Source organism: Canis lupus, chromosome 21 (genome assembly GCF_003254725.2).
Source record: "Canis lupus dingo isolate Sandy chromosome 21, ASM325472v2, whole genome shotgun sequence".
Classification (NCBI taxonomy): domain Eukaryota; kingdom Metazoa; phylum Chordata; class Mammalia; order Carnivora; family Canidae; genus Canis; species Canis lupus.
The window spans coordinates 21,396,297-21,420,957 of record NC_064263.1 but is presented as its reverse complement, the minus strand read 5'-3'; the positions used below and the strand labels follow the sequence as shown (position 1 = coordinate 21,420,957).

The 24,661-nt window shown below is 40.3% G+C and overlaps 1 long non-coding RNA gene across 7 annotated transcripts in view; it reads right to left on the bottom strand.

Moving 5' to 3' along the window:
* Positions 1–24,648, bottom strand: part of LOC112642132 (uncharacterized) — a 226,159-nt gene extending 201,511 nt beyond the window's left edge. The window contains exons 1-4 of one of the 7 annotated variants that reach the window (XR_007404476.1): positions 24,178–24,648; positions 23,564–23,742; positions 18,668–20,398; positions 12,815–15,753 (exon numbers count right to left, since the gene is read on the bottom strand). This is a non-coding gene — a long non-coding RNA (uncharacterized LOC112642132). Of the gene's footprint in view, positions 1–12,814; positions 15,754–16,547; positions 20,399–23,563; positions 23,743–24,177 lie in introns of those variants that run through there. The other 6 variants (XR_007404478.1, XR_003125065.3, XR_007404477.1 and 3 more) reach the window with 6 other exon arrangements.
* Positions 24,649–24,661: the final 13 nt, after the last annotated feature.

The window sequence follows — 24,661 nt, the reverse complement described above, 5'->3', positions numbered from 1 at the left end:
TACTTCAAATCTAAAAATAAAAACTTTTAAAAAAACATAATGATGTGAAATATATCTTTTTCACACAAAAAGTTAACATTCTTTAATATTATCAATACCTAGTTCATGTAAATTTTCCTAGATTGTCTCAAAAATATCTTTCTGTGGATATTCAAATTCATGTCTCTTAAATATTTTTCTCCTTGAATCTATAATTTCTCCCTACCTTTTCCTTCATATGACTTACATATTGCAGAAACTGAGGTATTTGTCTTATAGAATTTTCCATCTTCTTGATTTGATTACTTACGTCTTGATGCTGTCATTTAACAGGGTTCTCTATCCTTTATATTTCTTACAAACTGGTGATTAGAGACATTATGTTCAGGTTCAACTCTTTTGGCAAGACTTTTTCTTAAGCGGTGATATGTACTTCCTACTGCATTTTATCAGGAGGCAATCAGTGTCTGGCTGTCACATTTTTAATAATGCTAAGATTGAACATTGAGTTCAGGGATGCCAACCTGATACATACATTATGAAATTCCTCATCAACCTTCCACCTTATAGTGTGAGCAGTCATTGATGGTTTTTGCCTCAATCCATTATTTCATTAGGAGTTTAGGGTCACTTAAAATTATGTAAGGCTCAGGTATTTTTTTTTAAAGATTTGTTTGAGAGAGAGAGAGAGAGAGAGAGAGAACCAGCAAGAGAGGTGGAGGGAGAGGAAGAGAGAATCTCAAGCAGACTCCATGCTCAGTGTGGAGCCAACACAGGGTTCGATTTCACAACTCTGAGATCATGAACAGCAACAAAGACTTGTATGCTTAACCAACTGTGCCACCCTAGGGTGCCCTCTAAGACTTAGGTATTTTTTTAACAAACATCCTAAGATAGCAATACTGTCTTAGGTAACAGAAAAAAAAAATCTTTTATCTACTACCCATCAAGGGTTTTTCTTGTTTTTGTTTTTGCAAAAGTACCGGAACTTTTATTGTATTTTATTTGAGCTTTTTATGAATAATTGAGTTTTGTTTTCCTGAGACCATCAGTATTCTACAAACTTCTAAGCCCTATGTGGGGCCATTTTGTTACTTTAACTGACATTTTTACTTGGAATTTTTATCTATGTTTCAATTCCTAAATAATTCATAAAAAGTTAAGAAAAAAAGAAAAGATCTATTCTTCTGTGACAAATGTCACAGTAAGCCAGCTAACCACCTCTGAATTATTTTCAATTTCATGCCCAGGATAAAGGTGGTCACTTTCAATGACTCCAAGTCCATTCTTACTCATTTCACATTTATTATGGATTCTGTCCTAGGCCAGGTTCTGAGGTTAAAGAGGGGAAAGAACTAGGCCCTGTCCTCCAAGGGTTCACAATCTCCTACACCAATAAAATAGGGAAATAACCCAAAGATTCTCAGGGTGCAGGGAAGAGGCACCCCTGACTATGGAATCAGGGAAAACTTTTCAAAGGAAATGTTGAGTTTTGGAGGATGAGTGGAAAGTAAGTAGAGGAAGGACATTCCAGGAAAAGAAAACCCATACAAAGCCATGAGGGAAGAAAGAATAGGCCCTTTCAGAGCACAGCACATGGTTTTGTATGGCTGGAGAGTAAGGTTTATAGGGAGGGCTGACTGTGGTGGAGCAGGGGCAGGGGCAGGGCATGAAGAATTTGGACTGCCGTACTAAAGAGTTAGGGTGTCCCTGAGGGACTTTAGGCAGAGGAATGACATAATCTAATTTATGTTGTATATTTTTTCCTCAGTGAATTTTTTTTCACTTTTCTCTATTGATGTCAAATTCACATAACATAAAATTAATCATTTTAAAGTGGACAATACAGTGGCATATGGCACATTCACAATGTTATGCAACCACTCTGTCTAGCTCTAGAACATTTTCATCGCTCCAAAAGGAAACCCATATCCGTTAAGCGGGCACTCCTGATTTCCCCAACTCTCCTCAGCCCGGCAACCACCAATCAGTTTTCTACTTCTCTGGATTTACCTATCCCCTCAGCACATTTTTATTTCTTTTCTTTTCCTCTCTCTGTCTCTCTTTTTTTTTTTTTTTTTTTTTTTAAAGATTTTACCTATTCATTCATGAGAGAGAGAGAGAGAGAGAGAGAGAAGCAGGCTCCATGCAGGGAGCCCGATGTGGGACTTGATCCCGGGTCTGCAGGGGGGCGGCGCTAAACCACTGAGCCACAGGGCTGCCCACATTTTTATTTCTAAAAATTACACAAGTAATATAGATTCATTCGGAGGAATTGAATATAGATGAGCAACAGAGGAAAATAAATATTGCTCATAATCTTAGCATCATAGCTAACTTCTATGTGCTGTGTATCTGTCTAAGCAGTTTTTTTGTGTATTTCCTCACCCCTATCCTCCAGGTTCTTTACAGGGTCCTCCAATCTTCTGGAGTCCCCTAACTTTTGAGATATAAAAGAATTCTACTGAAACCCTTATCCTATGAATGGCATGAAACCCAAGTCCCTACCAATATCTTGGAGAGTTCTGGGGGGATTTTGGAGATGGAGGTATGGGTGTGCTCCCTTTAATCACCTCTAGCTGGATTTTTTTTTTTTTTTGCCTTGATCTCTACCCCTTATTTCACCTCCTGGGCACATTGTCCCTTCTACATTTCCCCGACTTTTTCCCCCAAATGTGGCCCAAACAAAGTGGTGTATTAGTAAAGACTTAAGATTTGAAGGCGACAGAGGATGGCTTACATTGAAGCACAACCTGGAGAACAACTTGAAACTGAGTTTCAGAGAGGAGGAGTTCTTTTTTTATTTTTTTAAGATTTTAATTATTTATTCATGAGAGACAGAGAGAGAGAGAGAGAGAGAGGCAGAGACACAGGCTCATGGGACTCGACCCCAGGTCTCCAGGATCAGGCCCTGGGCTGAAGGCTGCACTAAACCCAGCCACCTGGGCTGCCCAAGAGGAGGAGTTCTAAGAGTCATTAGTCATTCTAATTGTTGGCTGTCTCCCCACCTGGAGCTATACCAGCATTAGCTGCAGGCTTCCCTCCCTCTCTATCGTTTTCATTTTTCAAATTCAATCTCTTCTAACTGTAGACTCCAAAGCACTCATTTCCACTTCCCATTCCCTTTTGCACAAGGCAGTTCAAAGCTCCTTTTGCTTTATTCCAAACTGCAAAGCTATTCTAAGCTATTCTAAGTCCCTCCCTATCAGAATTCTAGTGCTAGGTTGTCCACCTAATAACTTTCCTCCTACTGGCTGCATTTCCATTATTCTTTCTCATTTTAAATATCTTTCCTTAAATATTTTTTGTTCCTATTCTTCTACATCCTTTTAAAAAATATTTATTTATTTGAGAGAGTGCATGCGCATGCGCACACACACACACATATGCAAGCAGGGGGAGGTGCGGAGGGAGAGGGAGAGAGAGGGGGAGAGAAGCAGATTCCCCACTGAGCATGGAGGTGGAGATGGGGCTTGATCACATGACCCTGAAACCGTGACATGAGATCATAACCTGAGCTGAAATTAAAAGTCCAACACTTAAATCACTGAGCGACTCAGTTTCTCCTCTTCTATATCTTTTGAAATGGGTGCACATTTAGAGGGTCTTTGAATATTAAGGATATGAGCCTTTGGTTAAGGGTATTTCCTGCAATATAATTTGTCTTTTAATTTAGCTTATGACGAATTTTGCGGTATAAAAGATTCACCTTTTTATACAACTACAATTACGTCCTTGATAGTTCTTAGTTTCATGTTTATAAAGTCATTCCTTATTCCAAAGTTTTATTGATATTCACCTGTATTTTCTTCTTCTTACATTACAATTCTTAATCTATCTGGAATTTATCTTTGTGTGCTGTGTGAGTTTGGGTTCGTTTTTCGTGGTGATACGGTTATATTAACACTCCCCACTGATAGAGGCACGGGCTTTTTTATGTACTAAATTCTTCTGTGTTCTTAGATATATTTCTGAACTGTGCTTTTTACTTAGTAATGATTTAATTATTGTATCTTGCTAGTTCATCTTACTATCTGGAAGGAAAATGCTTTTTTGGTACTATGCTTCCTAAAGATGTGTTTGACTTTCTTACTTTTTTCTTTTATTCTTTCTCTCTTTTTTTAAATTTTTATTTATTTATGATAGTCACAGAGAGAGAGAAAGAGGCAGAGACACAGGCAGAGGGAGAAGCAGGCTCCATGCACCGGGAGCCCGACGTGGGATTCGATCCCGAGTCTCCAGGATCGCGCCCTGGGCCAAAGGCAGGCGCCAAACCGCTGCGCCACCCAGGGATCCCCCTCTCTTTTGTTTTTGTTCAAAACATTTACTTTGCATCTTACACAGGACACCTGAAGTTTGCATCATGACTCAAGAGTTACCCCTGGGATTTACAGCCGGTAAGTCCATCTCACATGATTCTGGGAATTGGGGAGTCACACAAACACACTGGCCGGACTTCTGAGGGAGGAAAGGTACAGAGCAGAGGTGCACTTCAATCCTTTCTTACAGAAAAGGCAGTAGAGCATTCTGAGTCACTGAAAACCAGTACAAAAGTTTTGCAAAATAAACTTTTTTTTTTTTTTAAGATTTTATTTATTCATGAGAGACAGAGAGAGAGAGAGGCAGAGACACAGGCAGAGGGAGAAGCAGGCTCCATGTAGGGAGCCTGACGTGGGACTCGATCCCGGGACTCCAGGATTACACCCTGGGCTGAAGGTGGTGCTAAACCGCTGAGCCACCTGGGCTGCCCCCAAATAAACTTTTAAATAGATTTCTTTCACATTCTAAAATAAAAAATTCCGGGTATTTTTATTGAGGTTTTGTTAAATTTATAGGCTCAGTCTGAGGAAAATCAATATCTTTACAATATTAAATCTTCTAACAATAATGTAAAATGTCTCTACTTTTATTCAAACTTCCTTTTAGATTCCTTTTTTTAAAAAAATTTATTTATGATAGTCACACACACACAGAGAGAGAGAGAGAGAGAGAGAGAGAGGCAGAGACACAGGCAGAGGGAGAAGCAGGCTCCATGCACCGGGAGCCTGACGTGGGATTCGATCCTGGGTCTCCAGGATCGCGCCCTTGGCCAAAGGCAGGTGCCAAACCGCTGCGCGAAACCGCTGTGCCACCCAGGGATCCCACCTTTTAGATTCTGTGGTAAAGTTTGTAGATACACACATTTATCATTAAATTTATTACTAGGTGCTTTGATTTTTTTTTTTATTTCCATGATATACGGGTTCTTCATTCCATTTTCTTTCTTAGCTAATGATTGCTGATATATATTAATTTTTAAATATTTGTCATAATTGCCAAACTTTCTGAATTCTCTTGTTAGTTCTAACAGTTTTTCAAGCAACCATACAATCTTCAAATAATAATTGTCTGTTCCTATCAAATATTTATACCTCCCTCATCTCTTTTTCTCATTATTGCATTGATAGGCACTTCCAGAATATTCTTAAATAATGCTAATGATAGTCAAATTATTAACTTTAATGGAAAGGCTCCTAATGTTTTATTGCTAAGTATAATATTAGCAGTTGGTTTGAGAGCACTATTCCTTAATATTAACATGTTAATTAAGATTTTCTTAAATCAAAAATGTATGTTGATTTTTATAAAATTTTTTAGCACTCTGTTAAGATGATCCTATGATTTTTCTCCTTGATGTCATTGGTCAATACATATATTTTACATTGATGCCATAAATTATGTAAACAGATACTTTTACCATTGAACTCTTCTTTTACCACTGAACTATCTAAGCCCTTTTTGATCATGGTGAGTTGCCCATTAAAATTATAACTGCAGGTTTAGTTTGGAAAATGGATTGGAAGGAGGCAAGGTCAAAGGCAGAGAGAAGATTTAGGAGGCAATTACAGTTCTGAAATAAAACAATGGCAGTGGAAACAGCGAAGAGGTCTGGATCTGAGAGGATCAATAGGAGCTCGTTGGATATGAAATCTGAAGAAAAGAAAGGAATCTTTCCTTCCAAGAACTCTTAGGTTCTTGGTTTGGTGATATTTATAGGAAGAAAAGCAGGTTTGGTGGGGATTGGAGGAGAGGATAAAGGATAAACTCAATTTTAGGACTCTTAAGTTTGACGTCCTGCGTGGAACACCCAGGTAGAGACAGGTGAGTCATTGTATACATAGATCTGGAGCAGAAAGATCCTGGCTGCAGATATCAATTTGGTGATTATCAGTGCATAGAAGACAGTTAAGTGTAGAGTGTGAAAATACAAGAAGGCTGAAAATGGAACCACAAAGAATGACTCATTTTAAGAGACGGGAGAAGGAAGAAGTGGACAGTGAATGGCACACAACTTTACTCCCCTCCACTACTTCCTTCTTTCCAGAGGCACCATTCCCCTGCTGGACTGTTGCCTCTGCTGAGTTCCCCAGAGTCAGAAAAGAAGCCCCAGATCTGCATGACCTGCACACCCTCCCATCTACACTGGTTTCTCCCCACTCTCAGATAAGAGGAAACACCATACCACAGGTCATGAAATCTTGCTTTTGCAGCTGATGTCAATGGACCAGATAATGCACCACAGAAGTTATACAGAAGTGATGCCTGGGTGGCTCAGTTGGTTGAGTGTCTGCTTTTGGCTCAGGTCATGATCTCCAGTTCCTAGGATTGAGCCCTGCATTGGGATCCCTGCTTAGCGTAGTTTCTGCTTCTCCCTCTTCCTCTGTGATCTCTCTAGCTCTCACTCCTTCTGCACACTATTTCAAGGTTGGGATTCCTCCCTATGGCCATGACAGAGAACCTCTGTGGCTCAAGGAATGAACCTAAGTCACCTGCTACTTCTCATCATGACTTGTCGGGAGTAGTGCCATCATGTTAACACATCATATTGCACTGCTTGACTTTTTTCATTGTTACCTTCCTGAGCTTATACTTACTCCTCTCTCACACACACAAAAGAATCAGCACTTTAATATTGACCCCAGGCTCTATAATCTAGAAAATCTGCGCTAAGACAGAGATGCTAAATTGGGAAATTGAATAGGAGAAAAACTATTTAAATCAACTCTTCATTTGGACCTGGATCTTTAGAGCATGTGTTCTATTTTTCTGAGATTTCAACATGATGTAATGAGAAAGGGAATAAAAAGGAGGTCACTGTAAAGGCATGAATAGTGATTAGATTTGAGATAGAGCAGGACCAGGTAGAAAACTGTCAAATTAGAAGATGAAAAGGATATTAAACATTAATATTAGAGCAGCTGTTGAGCTCACATATTACCCCAGGTTAGGTTATTGAAAGAACATAGCAATCTGGTTTTATTTATTAGGTCACTATCAAAAGTACTAGCAACATCTAGCAAAAACTGTCAGCCAAAAGATGTCTGTTTGCTTTGCTACAATAGAAAGTCTACAACAAACAGCCTTTACCCTAGTTCAACCCAACAAATGTCTACTGGTCTTTGTCATGAGGAGTGCAATGTCCTAGGCTTTATGGAAGTAGGGCAGTTGCTGGGGGAAGGCTTCTCAGACTAAGAAGACTTAGATGTATCCTAAAGATGATATAGTCTCAGAGGTATTAATACAATGAAGTACACAGATCATTATATACAAGGTCATAAAACATTTTATTTATTTTAAAAATATCTTTTGTACATTTTCTTTGGTACAAATAAAATTCTAAGATCAAAAGAGGGAGAGATTATATAAGTGGAAAAGTAACCAGGAAACACTTCATTGAGAGTGGCAATACATTTGTTAGACCTAATTTTAATAGTTATCTTTGGAGGAAGGATAGGCAGACTATAAGAGAAAAAAACAGACATAGAGGCAGGAAATAACAGTATAATTGTAGAATGATGGACCTTGACAGTTTTCAGGGATATATCCAAAAACTTTAAGAATCCCCAAATAGTCATAAACCACTGTATCATTCATATTCTTCCACAGAATGTATGCATAATACTGAGTAGGTAACTACAAAGCCATCATGTGATGTGAAAGATAGACTATCAGCTAGGTTTGCATACCAACTAAATGATGTGCTTTTTCATGTCCATATCCAAGTGCACAGGATGCAAATTTGGATCTCAGCAAAATGATACACGACTCCCTTTTACCAAGGGACAATAAACCTTGAATGTTAAATCCATAAATATCAACAGCCTACTGAAATTCCATCTGGCTGAAGTGTTCAGCATGAATCAACCAGAAAAGAATTCCACTGGTTTTAAGATAAAACATATTATCATTTGTTTGCAATTTCTTAATATTTCTTCTATTTTAATGTACTTGTTTGTATGAACATATCTTGTGTTTTATCTTCTGTCTAAACTCCTACCTAAAGTCAAGGGAAAATTCATCTTCAGGTCAAGAACCATAACTAGGCTTTGTAGACAGCTGGGACTATCAGAAGAGTGGCCCACGATAACTCCTCCATCCATCCTGGGTCTAGGAACACTGCCAAGTCGAAACCTTAGTGGTAATCAGAACCCTGCAGTACAGACTGCAAAAAGACTCTAGTTTTGATCATATCCCAGTGTCACTCTTGTGACAGCTCTGACAACACATTAGCTGAAGAAGAGGAAAGGGGATTGGAGGAAGACACAATGAAGATTGCTCTCATGTGCATGCACGCACACACACACACGCATACACTCACACACAAATCAAAACCAAATGAACAAACAGTAGTCTCCATTGCTTGGCTTGCTGCCAGAAATAGCAGGCATTGAAAGAAGAAGCAGCAGTTCCCAAGAATAATCTGTTCCGCAAAGCAAAGCCCTGAAGAGTTAACTGGCTCAAGGAAGCCTAAATAGGTTTTCAGGAGTTTCAAATTAGGGCTTCAGTCAGCAGGGGCATGGCTCAGGACACTAAGGACTTGAGAAGAAACAAACACCAATTAAATTTATTTACTACCCCATGATACCAATATTGCAAATTTTGACCAAAAACCTCTAAAACCAAAAAGAAAATGTCCTACTGACTACAAAGATATTTCTGTCCTCTTGAGGTTATAGCACATTGAAAGAATACAACAAAAAAAGGTAAAGCCATGCTTAAGCGGATTGCTTAAATCGTGAATTAGAGAGCATTTCTTGTCAGTAATCCCTGAACATCATTTCTAAAGGCCTTAATACATAATGAAATTTTATAGCCTATTTGACAGCTATGAAATGGAACTATTAGGAAAGCTGCATAGAAACACGGGTGAGGGGATCCCTTGGTGGCTCAGCAGTTTAGCGCCTGCCTTTGGCCCAGGGCGTGATCCTGGAGTCCCGGGATCGAGTCCCACATCAGGCTCCGGGCATGGAGCCTGCTTCTCCCTCCTCCTGTGTCTCTACCTCTCTCTCTCTCTCTCTCTCTCTCTCTCTCTCTATGTCTATCATAAATAAATAAATCATAAAAAAAAAAGAAACACGGGTGAATGATCCTTAAATAAGACTGAATGAAAAAAAATCAAAATATAAGGTATTTGGAATTACAATAATAGCCTACATTTATTAAGGATTTACAACTGAAATATACATATACACATAGGTATGAATTAGAATGGAAGTAATTGTAATAGGATATGAGATTTGGGATAATCTTTATCCTCTTGAAAATTTTCTTTGATACTATCCTAGCAATTTACCGATTAAAGTAAGTATAACCAAAGAACTAATTCTAGAGAATAAAACTGATGAATATCCAAATTAGTGCTATTGATTTTCAAATGATTTGTCATGCATCCAAGTTTATAATGGAGAAGTATTGACAGGAATTTGACTTTTTTAGAAAACAAAAAAGCAGTCACTTAGAAAACTTAAAAAATACAACAGAGAAAATGAGGGGTTTAGGTTTGAAAGCTTAAAAAGAATATCTAATGTAAGAGTGTTCAAAAAATAATGATAAAAAAAAAGTGTTTGGGGAGTGCCTGGTTGGGAAGCCTTTGACTCTTGATTTCAGCTCAGGTCATGATCTCAGGGTCATGAGATCGCGCCCCAGGTCAGGTGCACTCAGTGCAGAGTCTGCTTAAGAATCTCTCTCCAGGAAGCCCAGGTAGCTCAGCGGTTTAGTGCTGTCTTCAGCCCAGGGTGTGACCCTGGAGACCCAGGATCAGTCCCTCATCGGGCTCCCTGTGTGGAGCCTGCTTCTCCCTCTGCCTGTGTCTCTGCCTCTCTCTGTCTCTCATGAACAAATAAATAAAATCTTAAAAAAAAAAAAAAAAAGTTTCTCTCTCCGTTTCCTGCTCCTTCTGCTTGTGCATGTGTGCAAGTTCTCTCTCCATAAACAAATAAGAAAATCTTAGAAAAATAAAACAGTGTTCAGGGTCACCTGGCTGCCTCAGTCCCTACAGCATGTGACTCTTGATCTTGGGGTCATGAGTTTGAGCCCCATATTGGGTATAGAGATTACCTTAAAAAAATAAAATAAGATAAAAGTATTCATTTCAGACACATGACATGAAGGGACCATGATGTTGCTTCGTCTGTCTTAGGGATTCCCATGTGAGGCCCACTGTGGTGGTTTTGTAGCTGAGGAGTTCTGTATCCACACTCCAGCTCCATCACTTACTAGTTGCAGTTCCTCACTCCGGTTTCTTAAACTATCTAAGCCTTAGCTTCCTCATTTTAAAAATGGAAATCTACATTTCCAAAATGTACACTTCAAAAGATAGTGGGAAGTCTACAACAATATAAAACATGTAAAACAAGCACCTAACACCTTGCATGATAGGCAGTTCATATTCAGTAAATGCCAGTTCTCTTATTTCTCCATCCCCATTTCAAAAACCCACCATATAAAAGTGGATTTACTTGTGACTGAGTTATCATCAGGTTATTAATAACACCTTTTGCCACTTATTAGTTGCCTACCAGGAGACTCAGTACCTGGCACACAGTAGGCTCCCAGTAAAGATATGCTGGCTGGCTGGCTGGCTGGCCTAGTCTCGGTCTTCAGATCTCTAGAGGAAGAGACACTGAGTTTGTTCTATATATTTCTAAAGAACACTGGAACCAGAGAGTATGGTGGCAACCTCTATTTTTTGAGGAGAGAGCAGGTTTGACTAAGCAAAGACCAGGCTACTAGAGACCTTGGGACAAACAGATTTAAAAAGGCGCTTTTCTGTCTCTCCAGGTCTTTGGACTGTCCTGGAAAGAGCCACCCTCTCCATCTTTGGGTCTGAGAGGACAGCACCCTGTCAGAGGTGTGTTGCATACTTGCCTCCTTCCCTGATGTTCTGAGGGTGGACAATGCTTAGGCCAGAAGGGAGAGGTTGACAGGCAGTATAGCCCAGAGTAGCAGGGCTTCCACTGGTGCCAGTAACATCCTAGAATAACCAACTTTGTGGAAGACTTGACTTGGCTATAACAAGCCTTCCACATGCCCAGTCCCAGATGCAATGCATGGGCTGTTGCCACTTAATTTCCTTGGACAGTAGGTGGAAGCTACCAGGAGGCAGAGTTTCACATAAAACCAAGATCAGCCTTAAAAAAAAAAAAAATTCAGCCTTCCAATAAAGCTGTCCAAACATGGAAGAGGCTGCCTCTTTACCAACCCCTAGGCTGGGAGGAATTGCTACGGTGTTGTTATGTTGGAGAGGAAATTCTACCTTTAGTTTGATGGTTTTGAGGAGAAAAACTTCTAGCCTGAGATTTTGATTTCATTTGACTCTCACATTCTTAAAACTGGGCTTTCTACTGACACCTAGAGGCTTATCTGTAATTATTACAACAAACCCAAGCCTGAGGAAAGCTCCATTAGTTCAAGTTTTCAACTCTACATGGGCCTATTCGTGTTCCCCTTCTGCAGATACTCCCAGTGGAGGAGTCCCACAAAAGACCAAATATTATGATCTTGCAATTACTGTATCTTTTAAGAATTTATTTTTAAGTTACCTCTTCACCCAACGTGTGGATCAAACTCACAACCCCAAGATCAAGAGTCACATATTCTACTGACCAAGCCAGCCAGTACTCTGCAATCACTGTATCTTGACACAACTACAGCACCAGGACAGAAACAGTTAGAGGAAGGTCCCTCTCCTTCTCAGTCTCATGGAGAAGGAAATAGGTTATATTCATGACACAATAAACTACCATGTGAGGTAGGCCCTGCCAAATAGCTAATGTGGGTGATTACTGCCATGAAAGTTGAATCAATAAAAATATCTTTGTTGTCTGGGGTGGAAGGGCTTTTGCAGAGAGAGTGAAACTAAAGCTGGTTCTTGATGGAGAAGTAACCTAGGAAGGCAAGGTGGTGTGGGAACAAGTGGCAGTTGAGTGTAGTGAAAGGGATTTGTGGGAGTCCCATAGACCTGTATCAAATCCTGGTTTCTCTTTACTAGTCATGACTTCAGCTAGTTTCTTCAAGTCTCTGAACATTAGCCTCCTTCTTTTCCAGTGAGGACACTCATGCCTTCCTTGAAAGCTTGCTGAATGGATTAGAGATAATACATATGATTTGGCTTGGTGTTTGGCACATAATAAGCACTCCATTTGCACTTTGCATTGCTGTGGATTTGACGCAGGGGTGGACCTAGTGTTTTCAGGGAATATGATGTGAGGCAATTTGGAGCGGTGTTTGTGTGGAAGCAAAGAAAGTGAGTCTGAGGCAGTGTTACATGCTAGAGAGAACCCAGGTCAGATTCAGGAGAACTTGGTTTGAGTTCTTCATCTCGTTTCACCAGATAAGTCACCTCCTTTCCCAGGACCCCTCTTTCCCATCTGTACAGTGAGGATGTTGGTCTAGAGAAGTATTTCTTTACCTTGGCTGGATATTGGAATCATCTAAAGAGTTTTTAAAACTTCTAATGACCATGCCTCACTCCAGACTAACTAAATCAGAATTTCTGGGGCTGAAACTCCAGACAGCAGGGAAAAAAAATCTTTATTGAGATAGATTTACATATTTAATGCATATAATTTGATACATTTGGACATATGCATACAATCAAGACGTTATTACCACAAAGTAATAAATACATCCATCACCTCCAAAAGTTGGTGTCCTATTTTTGTGTGTGTGGCAAGAATACTTAACATGATATCTACCCTCTACATTTTTAAAAAATATTTTATTTATTTATTCATGAGAGACACACACAGAGAGAGAGAAGCAGAGACACAAGCAGAGGGAGAAGCAGGCCCCATGCAGGGAGCCCGATGTGGGACTCGATCCCAGGACCCCAGGATCATGCCCCAGGCCGAAGGCAGGTGCTAAACCGCTGAGCCACCCAGGCGTCCCTACCCTCTACATTTTTAAATGCACAATACCGTGCTGTTAACTGTATGCACTATGTTGTACAACAGATCTCTAGAATATATTCATCTAGCATAATTGAAACTTTAAACCCATTGAACAACTCCCTATTTCTCTCTGTTCCACCCCTTGGCAACCACCATTCTCTGCTTCCAATTGTTTGACTAATTTAGATACCTCATAAAAGGGGAATCATACAGTATTTGTCCTGCTGAAACTGGCTTATTACACTTATGCCTTCCAAGTTCATCCATATTGTTACAAATAGTAAGAGTTCCTTTTTTTTAAGGCTGAATAATATTCCATTGTGTGTATATGCCACATTTTATTTATCCACTCATCTGCTGATGGACATTTGGTTATTGTGAATAATGCTGCAATGAACATGGTAGTGCAAATATCTTTCTGAGATCTTGATTTCCATTCTTTTGAATATATACCAACGGTGGAATTGCTGGATCATATGATAGTTCTATTTTTAACTTTTTGAGGAACCTTCATACTGTTTTCCATAGCAGCTGAATAATTTTACATTCCGGGGATCCCTGGGTGGCTCAGTGGTTTAGCACCTGCCTTTGGCCCAGGGCGCGATCCTGGAGTCCCAGGATTGAGTCTCACGTCAGGCTCCCGCATGAAGCCTGCTTCTCCCTCCTCCTGTGTCTCTGCCTCTCTCTCTCTCTATGTCTATCATAAAATAAATAAATAAAACTTAAAAAAAAAAAGAGTAATAGTTTTGAAAAAAAAATTTTACATTCCTACCAACAGTGTACAAGGCTTCCAAATTTTCATCATCCTCACCAATACTTACCTTTCATTTGTTTTTGTAATAGCCATCCTAATAGGTGGGAGTGGTATCTCATTTTGGTTTTGATTTGAATTTCGCTGAAATGCAATGATTAGTGATGTTGAGCACTTTTTCATATACCTGGCGGCCGTTTGTATGTCTTCTTTGAAGAAATGTCTTCTCAAGTCCTTTGCCCACTTTTTAAAAAAAGATTTTATTTATTTATTCAAGAGAGACACAGAGAGAAAGGTAGAGACAGGGAGAGGGAGAAGCAGGCTCCCTGCAGAACCTGGGATCCCAGAATCCTGGGATCATGACCTGAGCCAAAGGCAGATGCTCAACCACTGAGCCACGCAGCTGTCCCTCTTTGCCCACTTTCTAATTGTGCTATTTGTTTTTCTTGCTATCAAGTTATAGGAATTTCTAATATATTTTGGATATTAACTCTTTATAAAATAAATGGTTTGCAAATATTTTCTGTTCTGTGCCTTTCACTTTCGTTTACTGTGCACAAGCTTTTTAATTTGATGTGATCTCACTTGTCTATGTTTGCTTATGTTGCCTATGTTTTTGGTGTCATATCCCAGAAATCATGGTCAAGATCAGTGTTGGGCTCAGTTGTTTAAGCCACCCAGTTGGGTCATAATCTCAGGGTGATAGGCTCAAGCCCCACGTCCAGCTCCCCTGCTCAGTACAGAGTCTTCTTGAGATTCTCTCTCCCTCTCCTTCCCCTCTGTGCTCCCTCCCCCACTCATGTTCTCTCTTTCCCTCTCTCTCTAAAGTAAATAAGATCTTTTAAAAAGAGATTAATGTCAAGACGGTTTTCCCCTATGTTTTCTTCTAGGAGCCTCAGAGTTTCAGGTCTTACAGTTTAAGTCTCAAATCCTTTTAGAGTCGATTGTTGTGCATGGTACAAGAATCCAATTTCATTCTTTTCATGTGGGTATCTAGTTTTCCAATAATGTTTGTTGAAGAGACTAGACTGTCCTTTCCACATTGTATATTCACAGCACCCTTGTCAAAGTTCAGTTGACAGTATATCCATGAGTTTGTTTTTGGGTCTTTATTCTGTTCCATTGGTCTATGTCTGTCTTTATGCCAATACCATATTGTTTTAACTACTGTAGCTTTGAAATATATTTTGAAATCAGGAAATGTGATGCCACCAGCTTACACACAGATTTTTTTTTAAGGATTTTATTTATTTATTCATGAGAGATACAGAGAGAGAGGCAGAGACACAGGCAGAGGGAGAAGCAGGCTCCATGTAGAAGCCTGATCCGGGACTCCATCCCGGGACTCTAGGATCACGCCCTGGGCGGAAGGCAGATGCTCAACTGCTGAGCCACCCAGGGATCCCCCACAGATTTTTTAAAGCTCCCCAGGTGATTCCAACATGCATCCAAGGTTGAGAACCATTAGACTGTTGTCAAAGCCAACCTCAGTGCTCTGGAGCCAAAATATGTAATGCGAAGATAGAGTTTGAGTATAAAGAAGGAAGACAGTTTCTTACTTTACCAGGTAAAGGAGGCTGCAGCAGGCTAATGCCTTCAAGACTGCAAGCCCACCCCAGGGTAAAAGCCTGAGGGGTGTAATAGGAAAATACAGGATTCTGGGCAGTTTCGATAGGGATTTAGCATGTGTGCTGCCAACTGTGCTGTTATGTCTTCAAGGTGGTCTCATGACCAGCAATGACACTGGCCATCCCAGTCTTGTTACTAAGTGTACACTGAGGTCAGTGAGATGTCAATATCAACACCAAGTTCCTGGAACAAAGGATTTTACAGAAAAACAAGGGAAGGTAAGGAGGAGACTTCAAGAATGAGGAAGAGAAAAATTTGTTCCATTTTAAGTCAAGCCTTGCTAAAGTACTCAAGTGTTCATCTTAATTTCCATCCATCTTTATGTTTCTATGGTGGTTTCAAGACTACATAATTTTTAAAGTATCTTATAGTTCTAACATTAGAAAAACAATAATAAATAATTATTATATAAAATTATTATAAAATTAATATATAATGGCTGATGAGGAGAACAAAGACAAGAAAAATGCAGTTTAAATTAAATCTCCTGACAGCATGCAGTCCACTGACACCTGAGACATGCAGAACGTGATATTCCTCAAGGAGTTCAAGGCTGCCTTAATGCCTTAATCACTATGTTTCATTAAAGACTAATCTTACCTTGACAATAGCTAAATCTTCAAAATCCTGTAAGACCCTGTTTTCAGCATACAAAAATTCCTTAGAAACCTACATCTCTCCCTCCCCACCCTCCACAAAACTTAAAATATATAATCAGTCACCCTTCATACTTTGTAGGAGCAACTCTTTCTGCCCGAGAGTCTCGTCCCCATGCTATAATCAAACCATCTTTTTGCACCAACTGTCTCAAGAATTCTTTCTTAGCCATTTGCTCAAAAACCCAACATCAAATCACATCAATTTTCTCAATGGATAGTACATATTAAGTGCTAAGTGTCAAGCATTCACCAAGAGCTTTTTTTTGTGTTAATATTCACAATAAACTTAAAGGGGTAGATATTTTAAAGATGAAGAAATAAGTTTAGAAAGATTTTTATTTGCTTAATACCATGTAGTTAAGTATCAAAGCTACAATTTTAACACATCTCTCTCTGATGTCTCAAAAGGAAGCTTGACCACTACATTCTACCATTTCCCATAACTCCCACACAGATTAGAAATCAATCATTTCTTACATCCTGCTTACTTGGAGGCAAAGGTCAAGATCCTAATGCTTATGAATGGATGTACTTCTGTGAACTTAGGGGCTTTTACTCTATTTCTCAACAAGTATCTGTGGGCAAGATGGGTCAGTTTCTTTTTTTTTTTTTTTTATAAAGATTTTATTTATTTATTCATGAGAGACACAGAGAGAGAGAGAGAGGCAGAGACACAGGCAGAGGGAGAAGCAGGCTCCATGCAGGGAGCCCGACGTGGGACTCGATCCCGGGTCTCCAGGATCACACCCTGGGCCGAAGGCGGCGCTAAACCGCTGAGCCACCCGGGCTGCCCTGGGTCAGTTTCTAAATGTGGACTATAACCATTACTTTTTTTTTTTTAAGATTTTATTTATTTATTCATGAGAGACACACACACAGAGAGAGAGAGAGAGAGAGAGAGAGAGAGAGAGAGAGAGGCAGAGACACAGGCAGAGGGAGCAGCAGGCTCCATGCAGGGAGCCTGACGTGGGACTCGATTCCGGGTCTCCAGGATCACACCCTGGGCTGCAGGTGGCGCTAAACCGCTGCACCACCGGGGCTGCCCCCAATACATTACTTTTTATTCAATATTTTTATACTGAACAGTTTTGCATGGAACAGAAGTGGTTCTCAAACCAACAAGTAGGATGCTGCCATCTTGTGGCATTTTTTGTAAAGCCAGATGTGTAATCCAACAGTGAGAGCCCAATAAGCAAAATTCTAACTGTGCCTGCCACTTTTTTTTTAAGTTGTGCCTGCCACTTTGCACTGTTGTTGTCTTCCTAACTGTAATATCATTTTGTTTCTCTAAATATAACATTAGGAGTGAATCAATACAGCAACATAAGAAAATAGGTAATAACTGAAGACAAAATAATAGTTGCCCCTCCTGCTTTTTTACTAGCAATGTATCACCTTGTCAATTTACACTCATCTCACTCTGTTGCTTTAAAACCAAGTTAAGATATATATGTAAGGATCCTGACAAACTGTGGGCTTTGACATGTATTGGTTCCTACTCCCTTCCCTTCTTTCCTGATCCTTTTCTTTCCTCTATTTCTGAAGATACCCTAGCCTTCTGTTTTCTACCCACTTCCTTAAGTATTTTCCCCATTGTTCTTTCAGTTTCCTGACTCTACTGTATCCCCACTCCCTCCCTCCCTCCCTCACACACACACACACACACACACACACACACAGAGTGGGTGTCCACATTTACATACACGGACACTTACCTTGATAACACAAGGCTGGGTAAGTCTCTCTACACTACCCAATATGGTTAACCACTTCTCCACTTCAGCATTTGTGCTGTTGTGGGTATGGCAATGCAAAAACACCTGCTGGGTTTCACTGAGCAATTTTTTTTTTTTTTTTTTTTTTTTTAGATTTTATTTATTTATTCATGAGAGACACAGAGAGAGAGAGGCAGAGACACAGGCAGAGGGAGAAGCAGGCTCCATGCAGGGAGCCCGATGTGGGACTTGATCCTGGGATCCCAGGATCACACCCTGAGCCAAAGGCAGACACTCAACCACTGAGCCACCCAGACGTCCCACTGAGCAATTTTTCCATTACTAACAGCATTCATTCTATGACTCTGTCAGAGTCTGGTCCCATCATATTCTCCTTATCCCTTATCCCTGATCCTTTCATCCCTACCCTGGGGACCTGACCCACCTACTGGAACTCCCTCTCTCACCCCATTTCCCACCATTCTTCCACATTCATCATTCTGCTCTGCCCTCTGGTCTCCCCCCTTTTGCTGCTCCCTTTGAAAGGTTCCCCCAGAAAACCACATGATTTGCTCTTACTTCTATAACTTTTTCTAATATCACCTTATCAGACAAGCTTCCTTAACATTCTGTAGAACTATGTGAAGTAGCACAAACACACAAAACCCTAGTAATTGTTCATCCCCTTTACCCTGCTTAGTTTTAATCTGTAGCACATCTTACCACCCATCATGTTGCACAAGAGCAAAGGTGAAGGAGTTGGTAGCTTCCTAAGGTGTTCTTGTGTGGCAGGGCAATGTTCACTTGGTAGGGCATTGAGTCCTCCGTAGTGGATTGTTCCAGGAAACATTATTTGTGTTATCTGAAGATAACACATGTAAGATAAGCTGTGGAAACTTATTTTTCATTCTTGCTGCTCTTACTCCTCAGCATTTAGTCTTATCTTCCCCTTCAAATATCTTAGGATTTCTGCTTCTGGTCTCATCTGATTTTGGTGTTTATCATTTAGGGTAGGAATTCTAAACCCAGAGCTCATGGAAAGGTTTCAAAAGACCCATGAACAACTTGAAATTATTGGCAAGATTTTTGGGGTATGTTTGTTTTCTGGGGCAAAGGTCTAGGACATTGATCAAATTCAAGGAATCTATGACTTGCTCCATCTAAAAGATTAAAAACCATAGTTTTAGGGATAAGAGTTCAATATTCTCCTATCTTAATATGCATAATACTTAAACATTGTTTTATATTATTCTGTCTTTCTTAACAGCTTAAGCACCAAGAGTAAAGAGATAGTATTTATTCATTGCTATGTTACAGTGCCTAGCGTACTGTCTGGCACCTAACTAATTCTCAATAAGCATTTGTTGAATGAATGAAGACTCCATGGTAATAAAAGCCTATCAGTTATTCTGTCCATAATCTTCATTGAACAAGTCTTGTTCTGGAGTTAGGGTCTATCTTGATAGGTCCAGCTAGATTTCGTTCACATTTAGAGATGAAAGAGAAATTATCCTACTAAAAAATTCAAATCTCATTTTTAACATGTGAGAGCTAGTCATAATACACACTATAAGAAAAATTGAGTAAATATTAAATAGGCAGTTGAGGACCAAAAAGGGAATAGTAAGAAAGGTAGGTGGAGTGAAATTCAGAAAGAGGTAGCTACATAACTAGAATTCAAAGAGTTGCTAATCCTGGTAAGAAGCAAGTCTGTCCAGTTAAATTCAACACCGGAAACTTAGACATACATTCAAACCACAGTCTCATCATTAAAGACAAAAGGATGTTGAAAAGTCAGTTGATTGAGGTTTATATTTCTAACAGATTAGTTATAATGAAAGGACTTCTGACATCTGTGTACTAACTTAATTTTAACCTTTATATTAAAAAATACACTTTTTGACTCAGGTTATTAAATTGTATTTGGAGTATGTGTACATATTTTATATATTTTTATATTTTACATTTTATCTTTAACAGATTTTAAAGAGCTTCAGAGATACCTTAGCAATAAATGCTCTTCCCTTGTAGACCTGTTTGTTAGGCAACATCATCCTTTACAGTAAATAAAGAGCTGCAGCAACAGTTGCAAAACAGTAATTCTTTGGCTCTGCATCCATTCATTCTGCAGAAAAGTCAAACTTCCTTATCTCTCCCCAAATGGTTTTGTGAAGCCTCCAAGTGCACCTGCAGAATAGTTGTCTTCACCACCATTTTCTTCCTGCCTGCTCCAGCTCCACCTCTGTGTAGAAGTCCCTCTGTTCTGTTGAGGCTTAAAGGGCAGATGGGCTTCTGATAGCTGCCCAAAGCACTCAGCAGTGGCTGGTGCCCCCAAGTGCCTGCTCCACAGCTATGGAGGTCCAGTGCTAAGACTTTTAATGGTTTTGATTTTCATAACCAGAATCGTCAGTGCCAACTCAGACTCTGCTAAAACCACCTGGTGTTTCAATTCTACTAAAAAAAAAAAAAAAAAAAAAAAGAATTAATACCAACTCCTAGTCTGTGTCTGTGATATTTTATTTTTAGTAATTTTAAAATTTCAGCTAGAGATGAACAAAAAGTTATAGATTTACAGAAAAGTTGCACAGTACAGAGTTCCTACATGCCCCACAGTTTTCTCTATTATTAACATCTTACATTACAATGTAACATGTCATAATTAATGAACCAATATTATTATGCTACTATTTAATTCAGGCTTCCTTAATTTTTACCTAATGTCCTTTGTTATCCAAAGATCCCATCCAAGACACTACATTATATTTATTATTTTTTATTTTTATTTATTTATTTTTAAAGATTTTATTTATTTATTCATGAGAGACACAGAGAGAGAGGGAAAGACACAGGCAGAGGGAGAAGCAGGCTCCATGCAGGGAGCCCGACGCGGGACTCGATCCCGGGTCTCCAGGATCAGGCAGACCGTGGCAGACCCTGGGCTGAAGGCAGCACTAAACTGCTTAGCCACCCAGGCTGCCCACATTTATTATTTTTTAAATTTAAGTTATCTCTTAACTCACAACCTTGAGATCAAGTCACATGCTTCTCCAACTGAGCCAGCCAGGTACTCCAAGACACTATATTACATTTAGTCATCCAATCTCCTTGGGCTCCTCTAGGCTATGAGGTTCTCACACTTCTCTTATGACTTTAGCAATTTTGTGTATTAGTAGGGTCATTTGTAGAGTGCCCCTCAGTTAGGATTTCTCTGATGTTTTTCTCATGATTGTATTGGGGTTATGCATTTTGGAAAGGAAAAACCACATAAGTGTCATTCTCACTACACCCTATCAAAGTACAACTGTCAACATGACATCACTGTTGATACTAACTTTGATTGTCTAGCTAAGGTAGTGTTTGTCAGGTTTTTCCACTGCAAAACTTCTTTTTCCTCTCCCCCCCCCACCATACCTCCCTATACTATTCTCTTTGAAAGGAAGTCAATATGCATTGTCTACACTTAACAAAGAACTGTGCTCAACATCCTTATTCAATGATTTATGTATAAAAGTACAGCTTCACGGAGGTTTACTTTAGAATTTGAATTATAATCCAAAACTACTTTATCTTGTTCAAATTGTCTAATTTTGGCCAGCTTTCCATTGTCTCTTGTGTCCCTCCTGACATACCTCCATCTTTTAATTATTATTTTTTTTAGTTTTAGGACTTTTGCTTTCTGGCATAGTAAGATGCTCCAGGCTTATCCTCCATGTTTCCTGCCCCAGTCCTTGAATCAGCCATTTCTCTAAGGAACCCTGGTTCCTTTTACTAGATAATGTAATTAGTAACCAAGATCTGGACACTTGGAGTGCTCATGGTTACTGGGGTGTACTATCTTCTAGGCCCTACTAGCTGACAGTTATTAATTATTTGGAAAGTCAAATCATTTGTTCTGTGGAATGTCCCACGATGTGAATTTGACTGATAGTTTCTACATGGTGTCATTTAACTTGTTCCTCTATTTCCTGCACTTCCTGTAAACTGATAGTTATATTTAAATGTTTGATTAGAGGGGCACCTGAGTGGCTCAGTAGGTTTAAGCATCTGCTTTGGCTCAGGTCAGGATCCCAGGGCCCTGGGACCAAGCTCTGTATCAGGCTCCCTGTTCAGTGGGGAATCTGCTTTTCCCTCTGCCCCTCCCCCTATTCATGTGCGGGCTCTCTCTCTGTCTCAAATAAATCTTTAAAAAAAAAATGTTCAATTAGACTTAGCTTCTTTTATTTTTTTTTCCTTAGGCAAAATTTGCCTAAATGTTGCTCTGTACTTGAGGCATATAATGTATGATTGTTCCACTTTGAATGATGTTAAGATTGGTTAGTGACCAATCTTAAATTTACCAATAGTCTTCAACTTTTTTATATCCATGAATTGTGTAGTTCTATTTAAATTCATTAGGGGTTGCAAATTGGTGATTTTCTAAATGCAGCATTCTTCTGGGACACCTAGGTGGCTCAGCAGTTGAGCATCTGCCTTTGGATCAGGGCATGATCCCAGAGTTCCAGGATCGAGTGCCACATTGGGCTCCCTGCGAGGAGCCTGCTTCTCCCTCTGCCTATGTCTCTGCCTTCTGTCTCTCATGAATAAATAAATAAAATCTTTTAAAAAAATCCATCATTCTTCTGTCCTTATCAACTGAATTTCCTCTGTAAAAAAGAATTTTCCTTTAGTAACTACTTGGTCACTTTAAAGTAAGTTTGTATTTTTTCTTGGCCAGAATTGTATAATGCCTAGAAGAAAAGTGGTTAAATTTGGGCCAAAGTAGCAGGGGAAGCCATACTCTTCTCAACCTGTGTAAGAGTCATTCTTTCTCATGAAGATACTGGTCTTGGGAATTGGCATTTTGATATATGGGTTTGCAAGATGCAGCACTGTCAATTATATCAACAATCATTTTTGCTGAAGGAATTAGGAGATGATTTCTTGTTTCTGAAAACAGAGACTGATTTATGTGATGTGAAATACTCAATTACAAGTAATTGAGTTTACTCTGCTCTTGTTCTCTAATTGAAACAATGTCTAATTGTTTAATTAATCTTTTTAATGATAACATATAATATTAAAATCTTTAATCATACTGCAAAAAAAAAATTTTTTTTAAGATTTTATTTATTCGGGATCCCTGGGTGGCGCAGCGGTTTAGCGCCTGCCTTTGGCTCAGGGCGCGATCTTGGAGACCCGGGATCGAATCCCACGTCGGGCTCCCGGTGCATGAAGCCTGCTTCTCCCTCTGCCTGTGTCTCTGCCTCTCTCTCTCTCTCTCTGTGACTATCGTAAATAAATAAAAATAAAATAAAAAGATTTTATTTATTCAAGAGAGGCACACAGAGAGAGAGGCAGAGACACAGGCAGAGGGAGAAGCAGGCTCCCTGCAGGGATCCCGATGTGGAACTCGATCCGAGACCCTCCGATCACGCCCTGAGCCAAAAGCAGACGCTCAACCACTGAGCCATCCAGGCGTCCCAATAAAATAAAAGTTCTAATTAAAGTCCAAAAGACTAAGTTTTCTACATGGCTCTTGCTAGTGAAAGTGAATTATCAGCAGAGCAGTAAATGAAATATATTCACATTAATCTTCAAGCGACTTTTAGTAAAGGGGAACAATGAAAGGGTTATACTCACAGGATTAAATTAGAAGCAACTTCTTTCGACAACAGTAACTAAAAAATAACTTTAATATACAGTAAATTTCTGGCCAGGCACCAATACTGGAAAGAGGAAAGGTCTTCTTCATTTCTCTACGTAGTCTGTGAGCTTTGTGCAAGTGTTTATTTTTTTAATTCAGAAGATGTCTATTGGCACTACAAAAATTGGGAGTCATAAAGAGAACTTTCATTAGTTAACAAAAGGACAACTGAGACTGGGGAGGGAAGCTGAAGAGAATCAACAAGAACGCCTGCCCAAAGCTCCCTATCACTTGAAGCTCGGCCTAATTATTCCTCTGATTCTTGTTCTCTCTCCCTTCTCTCCAGCCCTAGGAAACGTGAACGCTCGGTCCACACAGCCCGGTGGAGGCAAAACTGAGGAGGGAGAGGGCGGAGGCATCTGACAACCACCCCCACCCCCCGCCCCCTCAACCCTGGTATCTACGGCATGAGCACCAAACCAGGCAGCGTCGGAGGAATCCCTGACGCTCCCTCCCAGCTCGCCCACAGGGGGCGCCGCAGCCTGCTGGGGAGTGGGCGGCGGGGGCGAGGGCGGCGGGCTCCGGCGCCGTCAGACACAGTCGTACTCACCGAACGCTTTCTCCGTGCTCGCCTCTCGGCGTAGTGTCCTCATGCCTTTTATTTATTTACTTTTTCCTCATGCCTTCTAAAACAAATCGCTGAGGGGGGGCGTACGACCAACTCTAGGAGGCAGACCAAGAAAACAATGGCTCGAGGAAACCCGGTCGCGCGCCCTTGCTCGCACGGGTCAAACCCCGGCTCGTTCGACTCCGGAGTCCTACCTCCGTCGCCTCCCGTCTTCTCCATCGTCCCGTTAATAAAAACGAGGTGGTCGGCGAGATCATCTCTAGGAATGTTTCCAGCCGGACGCTTTACCGTTTCATTAGGAGCCGGGAAGAAGAAACCTTCAAGGTGTCCCCCTCAGAGCAGCGGCCCCAGAGCAGCGGACGCGACCCCGCCGCCAGGCGCAGGGGCCGGGGTCCTGGGAGCCCCGGTCGAGCCGCTCGCAAGGGCTCACGGGTCCTGGTGCGCATGCGCAGTGGACCGGGCGCGC